At 41.9% G+C, this 12,621-nt stretch overlaps 1 long non-coding RNA gene across 4 annotated transcripts in view; it reads right to left on the bottom strand.

The window, feature by feature from the left end:
* LOC109290606 overlaps positions 1-11,287 on the bottom strand; it is a 13,335-nt gene extending 2,048 nt beyond the window's left edge. Inside the window, exons 1-4 of one of the 4 annotated variants that reach the window (XR_002095622.1) lie at positions 10,779-11,287; positions 5,582-5,695; positions 2,869-3,009; positions 2,144-2,438 (exon numbers count right to left, since the gene is read on the bottom strand). This is a non-coding gene — a long non-coding RNA (uncharacterized LOC109290606). Of the gene's footprint in view, positions 1-2,143; positions 2,439-2,868; positions 3,010-5,581; positions 5,696-5,840; positions 8,231-10,778 lie in introns of those variants that run through there. The other 3 variants (XR_002095623.1, XR_002095621.1, XR_002095624.1) reach the window with 3 other exon arrangements.
* Positions 11,288-12,621: the final 1,334 nt, after the last annotated feature.

The raw sequence follows: 12,621 nt of genomic DNA, 5'->3' as shown, positions 1-12,621 counted from the left end.
CACTTAAATGCCTCTGTGTTTTAGTTTTCCCATCTGTGAAGTAGGGATAATGGAATATTTCTCCTTTATTAAATGCTTTGAAATCTACTGGTGACAAGTGTTATATAAAAGACTCAGATGTTGTCATCAGTTTTCTTCTTATTATTATTATTATATGAAGATGTCCTCCAAAGATCCTAAGGTGATACATGAGCAGAGAGATGAATATGAGAGGATGTTTAGATCAAAAGCTGGAGGAAGCTATTCAGAGTGATTTAATTTTTTTGTATGTAGTGGAAGAAATGTGAACAAATAGGCAATGCAACATTTTTTGTCTTGAAGCTACACCTGCACAACAACATGCACTTCAGTGAGACTGCAAAATGCACTCCACTGGAGGGAAGATGCATCTTGTTTCCCTTTATGTAGCAACAGAAAGTAAAGAAGTCCTAAAAAACACTGCCCAACTTTATCCTGACTGGAAGCTCACAAACCAGTTCCATGTTTCTGGCTGAAACATAAGGTGCATTTGCAGGGGCACAACATGGCATCCGTGCCCCATGGGCAGCAGCAATGCATAGGGCAGCTACGGCTGCCAGCTGCAGCACATCCAGCCAGCAGCAGTAGCAGCTATTATTTTTGCATCTGTCTTCCCCTTTCCCCCACAAATCAGCAAATGAGGCTACTACTCCCTGGTCACTCTGCCTTAGTTACACTACTGTGCATTTGTGTACAAACTCAATCTATTCAGATGGCCTATTTATACAGGCTTTGTAACGTCAGTGTATTTTATCTGAAAAATCTATTCTTTCTTTCTTAGAAATAATCTGGCACATAGCAACTGTTTGCTATGTGCATGCTCCAGGAAGGTTTACAGCAGTTTATTCTTCACCTGTTGTGACTAACCTCAATGTTAAGACCAGGCTGAGGCTCCAATCAGGCACTGTGGGGATTGAGGAAGAATAGCAGGTACCCAAGGAAGATACTAGCTGTGTCAGAACAGTCAGAATTTTTCCAGGGGATCTTTGAAAGGTTACAGCATGCATTCTTTCTCCTCTATTCTAGTTCAGCTGCACTGGTTGTCACTGGGAGATTATCTGGCCTTTCAACTGGGGAGTCTAATGGCAGCACCAGACTAGAACAGTGCTCATGTAGTTATTTACACCTGTGCAAAATGAGTGTAAATTATCATCCTTCTCATTTGGTATCATTTTCCCCCTACATCTATCTCCTAATGCTATATTTAGCAGCCTAATAACCCTCATCTATTCTCTCATTTAGTGGTGTCAACAGGTTCCTCACATTTCTGACTTCACTTCTTCATGTACAATCAGCTCTGCAAAACTGACATTCCTTCAGGCCCAAGCCCTGGGGCAGTATGCAGAGTTTATATGCCATTCCCAAATGTGAGCTGAATTGTTTTGCTTGCCACAAGGTTCTCACAGTATGCTAAACATCACAGAGAATACAAACATGAAAGAATGATGGAAAACCTCTTAATTACAAAAGATAAAGAGATGTCTTGCTGTAGGTCTGTTCATACAGCTGTTAGAGTAAGTAATGTGATTGTAGGTCACTTTAATTCACAGTACAGAACACCCATTTGTTTGCTTAGGTGAATGATATACCTGGGTTAGCTTTATCTACCCCCAAATTAAATAGATCAGGTACCAGTCACTTGAAGCCACTCACAGCTAAAAACACAGTAGTAACTTGCATCTCCTGTAAAGATGTACTTTTAAAGATTATGGGGGATACTCATCCTATACCCGTAAGATTTTTGAGTGTCAGTCATTCAGAGACACCATCAGATACCAGACCAAATCTTGGGTTCCCCTACATAAGCTGGAAATTTCACAAGCATCATGAAATATGCATGTTCACTGCACAGATATTCTGTATGAATTGCCATGGCAATACAGATTACAGTGTACTTCCCATCTTCCACTCCAACCCTATATTACTGCCATAGTAACAGCTTATGCATAGTTACCATCCTCTGGTTGATCGGGGACAGGAAGAGGTTTCCATCTCTCAGCACTGCTACATGTTTTAGAGAACAAGATTTTTTTTCCATTCAAATTATGCTTCATTTCCAAGAACTTGGTTTTAAGGAGAGAAAGTAGCATCTTAAAAATACCACATACAGGTATATGCTACTTACCTCTACTGTTGCTAGGAGGCAATATCCTTCCAAGGAAAGTAAGCTCTTTAATGGATAATTTGCCTACAATATGTCTACAATTTTTTGCCTTAAGGAGTTGCGATTGCCACCTAAAGTCATGGCCATCTCCAGTTAGTTTTTGCCTTGTTTACTTCTGGATGATTTATTTCAGATCAGGTCTTGTTACTGTTTCTGCCCATTTTCATTTCTTCTCTGCCATCCGAATAAATGGCCTGCAACTCATTCTCTGGAGACTACCACGGGACAGAGGCAGTGCTAGTAGTTTTTTATCCTGCTGGATTGGATTAAAAAAGAATCAATGCAATGATCACTATAAATATCAAGAGGTGGTTAAATATCTTATTTTAATTCTCTTTCTCCAGTTTGGTGAAAGATCCCTTTCCAAATATCAAAAGACAATAAGCAGAAACAGAATTAATTCGGGTAAATATCAACGTCAGTGGGGTCTGTCCTGTTGATTCTCTTTTGTGCCAAGAGTGCGCCTCCTGAATGCTATGATTTCATCTGGATTTTTTTTTTTTTTTTATAGTTACAGCACTGCTGTCTTGAGAGAAGAGGACATAAAAAAAATCAATCTTTCAATGATACTAATGCAACCTATGCTGACCTACATCAAAACTGTTCCAGTAACACAGAGAAGTTAATCTGTCCTTAAAGATAATCTGCAAAGTCTAGTTAATAAAAACATTGGACTTGGTTTTTACCTTAGAAATGGCAGGAATGTCAAGTCTGGTTTTGCTTGAGGACTTTATTGGATGTCTTCGTGCCTATTGGTATGTGCACTGTGTCTTTTCAGAAGAAGTAGCATTGTTTTGCAATCCATTTGTCACTGAAGAGTGTATATGCTAAAAAACAACCAACCGTGCGCGCGTGCACACACACACAAAATACTGTTAAAACAGAATTTTAACAGCCCCTTTCCAGTTGCTTTGCTTTCAGTCTTGGCTTTTACCATATCATCATTTTACTAATTCTCTAGTAATTACAGAGCCTTTGAGAGTGGAAGAAATTTGAATTTCTAATCCAAAGAAAAGGAAAGGAAATCCCTTAAATGCAACACCCACAACACAGCTAAGTTCCAACCCCTTGTTATACATAATAAGAAAGCAAAAACATGGAAAGAATCCATTTTTTTTCCTTTGCAGGAAGGAAAAACTGACTTGTTCCAAATGATGCAGTACAGTCAGGGAAAGAGAGGCACAAAGAAGATCAAAATTATATTATTAAAAGCAATTTTCACTGACTTTGTTACAAATTGCACTGGTATAACTGGCCTCTGCTAAATATAGAAAAAATCTTAATCGCACGCTGAAATTGTGTTTTGCTGGATTGGCACCATTGAAAAGTGAAGCAGACACAGTAGCACAAGTGATCATTGGTGGAAAAAACTAGTGTGGAACACAGAATTCCCGAGTCCCAATCTAGTGGGACGGCTGCATAATTCTTTAAGGTCTTTATTTTTTGTTAATAAATCCATTTTCACACCTTAGGTATCCAGTGTGTCCTATGCATTTTACAGGTGCAGTAGAACATACCAGGGTTCCTGTGCACCCTTGTCCTCATTTATGTCCCATCAGTTGTGGAAGAGGTTCCTAGTCATCAGCCTAGTTCTGCACTTGCTGCTGTGACCTTCCAGACCATACGTCAAACTAAATTAAACATGGGTTAAATTATACTATGCTATACTCACTTCAGTAGCATGACTAGTGGAGTCATATGGAGCATCTTCCAACCCTACGGTCATCCCAGGCATCACAGCAGCTCACATGCCATTCAGTCAAACTCGACTGTCTTTTCCAGGTTACTATACGCCAACAACCTTTCCATTCTGCTAGGTGGACCCCACCATCAGTCTCTCAACAGTCCTAAACAGCTCTCAACAGATATCTCACTTCTTCTTCCCTGCATTAAACAAATTCTTCATAGATACAGTCCTCAGCAAACCAGCAGCTGTTCTGGCCTCTGGTTACCAGATTGCAAGTGATTTTGTCTCCCTGACTCACCCTTTATATAGTTAAAATGAGTGAAAACTTAAGTGAGCTTTTAGACCTTTTAAAGTGGCTGTACCCCAAACACATGGACTTTTAAGTACATGGTTCCTAACTTCATGATAGCTAATATTAGAGATATTTTAGAGAGTCTCAAAATTTTGCCTGGTGATTTTTTAAACGTTACGGCGCTAAACCAAGTGTTTTGGTTTTCATGAGTCCAGCTACACAAGTATCAGAAAAAAAGAAAACTTAAAAGTAATACAACTGTAGCAACAGATAAAAAAGGTTTTCTATACATATAAATGTCACAGCATCAGATCTCAGGGCCTTCCAGGCTAGAAGCAAATGTTATCTGATAGGAAAGATAGGGACCCTCCACCCCTTTTCAGCTGCCATAAAGTTCCCATTTCTAGCTCAACAGCAGCATGAGATATTGCACCTTTCACCTGTCACTAGTACAGGACTGAATAAGAGCCATTCTTGATCTCAAGACGGTTGATTTTCTGCGGGAAAATACCACATGAAGTGGGAAGAAATAAACATTTCTAAGAGACTTGTATTTGCTTTTTAAATGGTAGATGTTTCAAGAAAGAGACCAAAGATTAAATAATTAAAGAGAATTTAAAACAGACTGAAATTTCCAACAAAGCATTCAGCTTTTTCTTAGATGGCATCACGTAAAAATAGAAAATAATTAACTAGGGCCAAAATACGTGTCATGCTGAGTGTGCCTGAGCTGGAAGGTTTGGAAATGATTAGGAGCAAAACTGTTAATATTCCATTGAAATATCTGGTGCCTGTCTGTCCAGTTGTGAAAGCTCAATCTGTTGTATTCAATCAGCTCTGTGCTACTGGGTGCCAGCAGCCTAATTCCCCAGGCTTGTCTCTGCACTATGACCATGTATCCCACTACCCACTAAGTTAAGCCCTGTTGTCCCAAGCCCACACCAGGATTTCTGTCTTTGTACACGTCATCCACTTTGGTTTCAAGAAGGGCCCTAGGTGTGCAAGCTACTTCGTATAAGCTGACCCTTGTACCTGTACAGGGCTCCAGTGATTTCAGTGGGCCTCCACTTGGGCACAGAAACCTGCCCAGGTAAAACAGCTTGCCAGATTGTGGCTAAAGTCAGGCTATACCAGATCCTGGGTATTTTTATCCATCTTTAACAAGCTCTTGGTCTGAAGCATTCCAGTTTGGGCCTAGTGCTTCCATCATGCCATTTGCAGGTGATCCAGCAATGCACAAACCCCTATGAATCAGTGCCGTGTTCAAGATGGTGGGAATTAGGTCTCAGTTTTCTTGCAACTCCCTTATATGAACATCACTGAAACCCATTAGTGTGGTGCAGTCTTGGCCCAGTACCCACCAGGCTCTGTGCAAAATTGTGAATGAACTTTCTGGGGCAGTTTCTACTTTAGTTGTTACCTTCATAAATCTGTGGGGAGATCCCTGGAAAGTTACTGGAAGCAATGTAGTGTTCTGGCTGAGACTCACTGGACACTGCGTAGCTGCACAACCAGTTCTTCACTATAAGCTTCACTGTAAAAAAAAAAAGAGAGAGAGATGAATTGTAAAGAGTTTGGAAGGTATTAAGGGGTCAGGCACTCATCCCTATTAATTCAGTGACCCATAGTGTTATAAGGAAGTGAAACTGGAATCATAAATACCTAATATAAACAATTACCATTCTTAACCTCTCAACTGGGGCACTCAGGATTTCCTAGTACTAACACACTTATGCTCCTGGTATCTTCAACATAGTTTTCTGTGACTCCTGATCTGGAGGTAGGTTAGTTGAGTTGTGTAGTATGTATATATGCCAGGGACTGCTTGGTGCGGTGTATACCCTTTTGTTTGTTCTCATAACAGAATGGGCACGTGGTGCTAGAAAGAGGGAGCAAAGGTCAGTAGTTAATGCACAACATAGATGCACATTTCAATTCCACAATCCTGCACATGTAGGGAGGGAGGGAGGGACTCACCTGAACACACCCTGCCCACTTGCTTCCACTCTCAACTGCCAAACACAGAGATTTGGCAGTGAGGCCTCTTTTGAGACATTGCCAGGTCTTATACATGTGAGTAGGAGAGGTGGAGGGCAGTCCCAGAAGCTTTCCTCCCAAGACGCATCAGAGACACAGCATAGGCCTAACCTGATGAGATTCAAGGACTTTGGGTTCCCTCCTCAAGCTTGCCACAGACTTGTGTGACTTTCATAAGTCACTCCCTGTGCCTTGATTTCACTTCTAATTAATGGCGCCAATACTTACCTCACCAGGAGATCCCAAAGTTTACTTGTTTGAGTACTTTGAGATCCAGGAATTGCAGTGACAGGGAAAGGCAACCTATCATCATTGCGAAGCTTTTGTATTGAGGAAGCAGGAGCAGAACAATCAGTTTATAACCACATTTGTATCGCAAAATAAGAATATAGTGCAGGTGACGCATGTACTTTCTTCATTACATGACGGTTACAAAAAGGAATTTTCCTCCTCTGGACACATTGACAGGGAACGTAGGTTTTCCCTTCTTCCTCTAGAGGACTAAACAAAGATCATCTGTTCAAGGTCAAATGGATATATCCCATGCCCATATGACCCAAAGGAAAGGTGAATTAGTGCGTCACCAATTTCTTCTTTCAGGGCATCTGACAAAGTAACCTACTGCCTACTCACAAAGTGACACCCTAAATCAGCTTTCACACTTGAGAAGCAATGGAACTGGATATAGTGGCATGAGAAGAAACCAGCTATTGTGAACCAAATTTGTTCTTGGTGGAGTGCCATTACAACACGGACAAATGCAGCCCTAGGTTGAAAGAACATTGCAATCTTAACAACGTCAGTCAGTTGTTAGGAAACACCAAAAGTAAGGTGGCCTGTGCAACCTTAATTCATTTCCTTCATTTATATGCATTGAGACAGTCTGCAGTTACCAAGCACATAATCTTATGCTGTTTTGCCATAGGACTCTAGTCTCAGTTCTGACATTTTCTAGCTTTTTAGTTAAAATATGTAATCTGAACAATTTTTACTGCAGTTTGTGCATGTGTAGATTTACGTCTCTAGACTTAAAAAAACAACAACTAAGAAACCAGTCAATTCCCTGTGTGGCATCCCTCCAACGCTGATTTGGACCATCAGAAGATTTGCAACCTTTAATTCTGTTGCACAGAGCTGTGCCACTGGAATAACTCACAGTAAGTAGCAGGCTGTCGTTTTCTAGAGTGGACCAGCTCTGGGACAGACTTCGACACACTGCCGTTGTTTCAGAGACATGTCCTGACTGCGGGGGAATGGCACAGCACAGGAATCCTGGGCTCCAATTTACACTCTAGAAGAGAACATGCCCTAGTAGGCAAAGACCCTTCCGCCCATTTCCTCCAAACTCAACTCCACTTGTCCTGTCCCTTCCAAACTGTCACCTTTCCAGCTCCCAGCTCCTTTGTCCTGTTCTCCTCACCTGGACAGCCCCAGTCTTAGTCTTAGTCTTCTTGCTCAGAAAGGCCTACTCTGTGCCTCCGGAATGGCCATGCAAGTCTCTCCTCCTTCAGTCCCAATCCCCTTGCCTTGCCAGTCACAATTTCTACCAGAGCTCTGCCAGCTCCTACGAAGCTGCCTCCATCCACATCTGGACACCTGTGGCCACTACCAGTGTAGTTTTTTCACACTCCTAACTGACACAGCACTGTCAGCAGACCCCAGTCCTGCACACAAGGACAAAGGATGGTTAAGAAACTTGCCCAAGATCCTACAATCATGTCAGTGGCAAAGCCTAGGATAGAATCCAGGGGCCAGATTCATGGATGCCCTGCATCTTGTACAGGGACTGACACCAGTATGAAGCAGGAGTCAAGCATTGCCATTCTAGTATGAAAGCCTGATTTAGGTAGGCTGAAAGCAGACAGTGGGAATTCTCAGAGATCTACATAATATGGACCCAGGCTGGATGTTTGATTATATCCCCCTTGAGTCTAACACTGGGTTCTTGCTGAACACCAGAAGGGAAAACCACTTTTCTGTGACAACTTTAGACGAAAAACCTGTAGGAAGGAAGTATACCTCCCACTCATTGAGCTGTGTGTGAAGCAGGAGGAGAGGGGATTATACATGAAAGAAGGGACTGAGTAGATGACTTATCGCTCCTCCCTCTCTCCTTCAAGGCACCAAGCATTTATACCCCGTAGCTGTTAACAGATGAGGTATCAGTTATAGAAACAGCGTGGGACTGATTCAGCACTGCCTAGCACCTTGTGCAGTCATGTACAGCTGTGCATACTAAGTATTATATGTTAGTAACGTTTTATGCCCACTTTACACTCATTTGATGCACTTGTAAATGGTAACAGAAGGTGTTAGGGTGTGGAGAACCTGGATCCATAGGTTCATAGTTATGTTTTGATTTAATTATTTCATAGCGAATCTAAAGTCATCCCCAGGGAAAGCTCTAAGGAGTCTGGTAAGAGCTGAGAAACAGGCCTCCTCCCCAGATCCAAAGATGCAGTTGCTATCACACAGCCCAATCAGAAGCATGCAATTTGGCTATTTAGTGACCTTTCACAGGGCCTAAGAAAATACACTTAAAATTCTGTACAGCTTAGTTGGGATTCATGGAGGATTGCCATGCAGGAGGCATTTTGTGATTTGAGTCTCAAGCTAGTGAAGTTGTATCCAGATAGGAGCAGCAGGTTCCTGCATCTGATATAATTAACTGCAAATGTTAATAGTGGCCTTTTATACCCACTTAGCAAGATGCCAATGACTACACAAGAAGAAGGGTAGTGGTGAACTAGTATCTCAGGGCTTTATTGCCCAGGGATGAATTCATTATAGTCAAATAATATGTAGGGATTAATCCTAAATGGAGTTCATATTAGCACTGCTTTTCTGATCTCCCAATCCTGATGTGGCTGAAACTGTCCCTAGGGTAGTTTGGTGCCACCTAAAGTTGTCTCTAAAAGTTTTACCAGCCGCTGTGGTCCCACGGGGGCCGCTACATTAGCTTAAGATTTGTTGGAATACAGTTCTGCCGTATGCCCTGCAACCCTCCATGCAGAGTGGGAGTGTACATGATGAGAAGGTGTAACTAGCTCTGTGCCATCCAAGAATTTTCCTGTATCAGGAGTCTCCAATTTTCTTTTTGGAGCAGCTTTCTGGCTGCTTTGTGCTGTGAAAATAGGGGCAAGGTTTTGCTAGGATTTTGGTCCGAGACAGTTAAATACTTCTAACATGGTTTTCCCTTTTAGCTGATTAATTTGAGCCAGGACTTTATATCAGGTAGTGAAACTGCAAACAAAGGTCTTTGTAAGATCTGGAAACTGTAACAGCTTGGTTTCCATAAATAATACTGGAACTTAAACAGTGATTTTTTAAAAAGGCAAGAACAAAGTGTAAAGAAAGAAGTTGAAAAATCCAGGAAATTCTTAGATAACAGACAATTTGTTTTAAGAAGTCTATGCTTTCCTCCTCCAGTTATTACCCTAGCCATAGACACTAAGCTGAGGATGCTAGAATAAAATTCCTGACTTGAGCAAGACATTCTGACAACACGGCTTGTTCCCAGGCTTTTTAGAGTTAATCCAGGAGTTCACAAGCCTGGCAAAACCTAAGAAAACAATGATACACTATTAACAAGGGACCTCACTCGTTTAAAAAAAAATCCATGGGGATGCTCCACATGCCAGTGCCAAACATCACAATGCTTGGCAACTGTAGGTGTTTCTAGTTGCCTGATATTTAGAGCTGAACAATCCCAAAGGACGTTCTAAGCATGTTACATCAATTCAGCCAAGTGGTAACTCCACTGACTACACTGGATTTCTACCCAGGGGAATTTGGCCCACTTTATTGTGACCAAAAATAAAATGCTCAGGTTTCAATCCAGCTGCAGTTAAAAAAGATACAGCCCTTCTATAAAAAAAAAAAAAAAAAAAAAAAAAAAAAAAAAAAAAAAAAAAGAATCATGTAATTGTTTTCAGCTAAACCAAGGAGGGATGTCAGAATGCCAGTCATGCTCTGTTCAAGCTTTGTCTGCTGGGGCGGGCTGGGCAGCCTCACTTAGAAGGAAATTAAAGTGCTTGGCAGTAGGAGGAAGAGAAACGGGAGGCTGGGAGAGCTTTTTCAGGAAGCAGACCCGGGGGAATGCCGGCATTTTGCTGGATCTGTGCCCTATTTATCCTCAGTCCACTCCTCCCTCCATTTAGATCCAGTTTAGGTCACAAACATTCCTATTCCATCTAGAAGCATCACCTCTGTTTGAGGCTACCAATGTACTGACCGACTGGCGAGTGGGCACTGTACCACAGGCACACACTCTTGGGGCTGAGGCAGCCAAGAGGCCACCAGAGTTTGAGTGACCAGTCTAGTTTTTGTTGTGAGCAGAAACCTAATCCAGGACTATCCAACATACGTGGGTTTTTTTATCCTGAACAGGTTATTATTCTACCCTCGAATCTTCCATCCACGTACTGTGTTAACAATGTGACTGAATGAGTCATATTTTTTTTTATTCTTATTCTTTCTCCAGAAGAAAATTATTTTACAGCCTTGTGTTTTCTTTTGGCTGGGCTTTTTGGACAACAGTTGTATGTCTACATTTAAGAAGGCAAGTTGCAAAAGTATACCTGGTACCTGAAGACAGAAGCAGGAAGATTGATGACGGTCCTGTGGGAGTTTGTTCCACAGTCTTGGGCTGGCACCAAAAACACTCCATCTGGCTGAATGTGCTTTCGCCTCATGGTAGAAAGTTCCACTGTGTTCAAGAAATAATGTCATCCATAGTCCTCAGCCTGGAGCTTTCCATATGCCTTCCCATTTCGGTATCTAAACCTACAGAACTAGTTAAATGGAAAACTGTTTGTGAAATTACTGTTTGTTACTGAGAATCAACGTTGTTTCTGCAGCCTGAACACCACAGATGTGAGCAGGGTGCTCCCTGTGACAAAGGGAGGAATTCTCCCTATCCAGTTACAGAGTGGTAGTGGAGCCATATTGCAACCATTATAGCAGCTTCTGGGCTCCATTAGACTTCATGACCATGGCTGCCACCTGCCATGCAGGAATTTGGTTGGCAGATCTATATGATTATACATCTTGCCTCATTTGACTCACCTGCTAAATCACTCTTCTGTGCTGCCAGAGAAAAAGTCCAGCTCTGGAGCTTGCAGGTCTGTGGATTCCTTTGTATAGGTTCGTCACATAACTTTCTCCTCTGATACACCCATGCTCCTAGGTTTGGTTTTGTGCACACAAACAAGTCATAACTCATGCAAGTGGTAAATGCAAACATTTGAGCACAAGGAAACAATGAGTGCAGTTGGAGACACCACTGCAGGAAATGACTAGATATCAACAGTTCTGATGACACAAAACATATTATAAAGTCACTGAAGGGATTAAGCAGATGGCAACAGTCTTAACTACCATAGGCAGGAAATGCAGAAGAGGTTCCTAACTCCCATTACATAAATCTGGATAAAATATGAACTGTGACATTGGTCAGAGCATGAGGAGATGTCTCATCACTAATCCAGTTGCTCTAAAAGTATAAAGCAGCTTCTAGAGTAATGGAAGACAGGTTTTTGGCCTTACAAGTTTCAGCATAGTTAAGAGCACCATTTAAGAGATTTCGTTTATAGACAGAAAACATTTAGAGAGAAGGGGCTGGGAGTCAGGACTCCTGTTTCTTGGGTTTTTTTGTTTGTTTTTTTTTATTTCCAGCTCTCCTGTCTACTCACCTTGTGTCCTTTTGGCAAATTACCTCTCCCTGGGGAATCAGCCTCCACATCTGTAAGCAGGGGATCACACTTATGACCACCAAAGAGTTGGGATACTTCCAGTGGAAGAATTTGAATTTGTAACACATTTTTTGATCCTCAGAGTACAAGTACAAATGTTTCTTAAGTCACATTGGAAAAAAAAAAAAAGACAAGTGTAAAATATTACAAGAACTGATTTGGGAATGTCACCATGGCAAGGTCAAATCTGTGGTTCTAAAATTAAAATGCCTCATCATTGCGGGACCCCTGGCACGGCTTTACGAGCACTCATGGTACTCTGGTGTGGTGCCAGAACACTGGAAGAAGGCCAATGTGGTTCCCATCTTCAAAAAAGGAAGGAAGGAGGACCTGGGGAACTATAGGCCAGTTAGTCTTACCTTGATCCTGGGCAAGCTTTTTGAGATAATTCATAATTTCATAGTTTCATAGATTAAGGGTCGGAAGGGACCTAGTAGATCTTCTAGCCTGACCCCCCGCCAGGGCGGGAGAACAACAAAAACCCCAAAAACAAGAAACAGGACTCAAATGAGTCCAGCCAGGTAGGCATCCAGCCTCTTCTTAAAGACCCCCAGGGTAGGGGCCAGCACCACTTCCCTTGGAAGTTGGTTCCAGCTCCTAGCCGCCCTAACTGTGAAGTAGTTCTTGCGGATGTCCAATCTATACCTCCTCTCCATCAACTTGTGCCCAT

Source organism: Gavialis gangeticus, unplaced genomic scaffold (genome assembly GCF_001723915.1).
Source record: "Gavialis gangeticus isolate Ggan-Ray unplaced genomic scaffold, GavGan_comp1, whole genome shotgun sequence".
Classification (NCBI taxonomy): domain Eukaryota; kingdom Metazoa; phylum Chordata; order Crocodylia; family Gavialidae; genus Gavialis; species Gavialis gangeticus.
The sequence above is the reverse complement of the archived record's forward strand: the minus strand, read 5'-3'. Positions and strand labels throughout refer to the sequence as shown.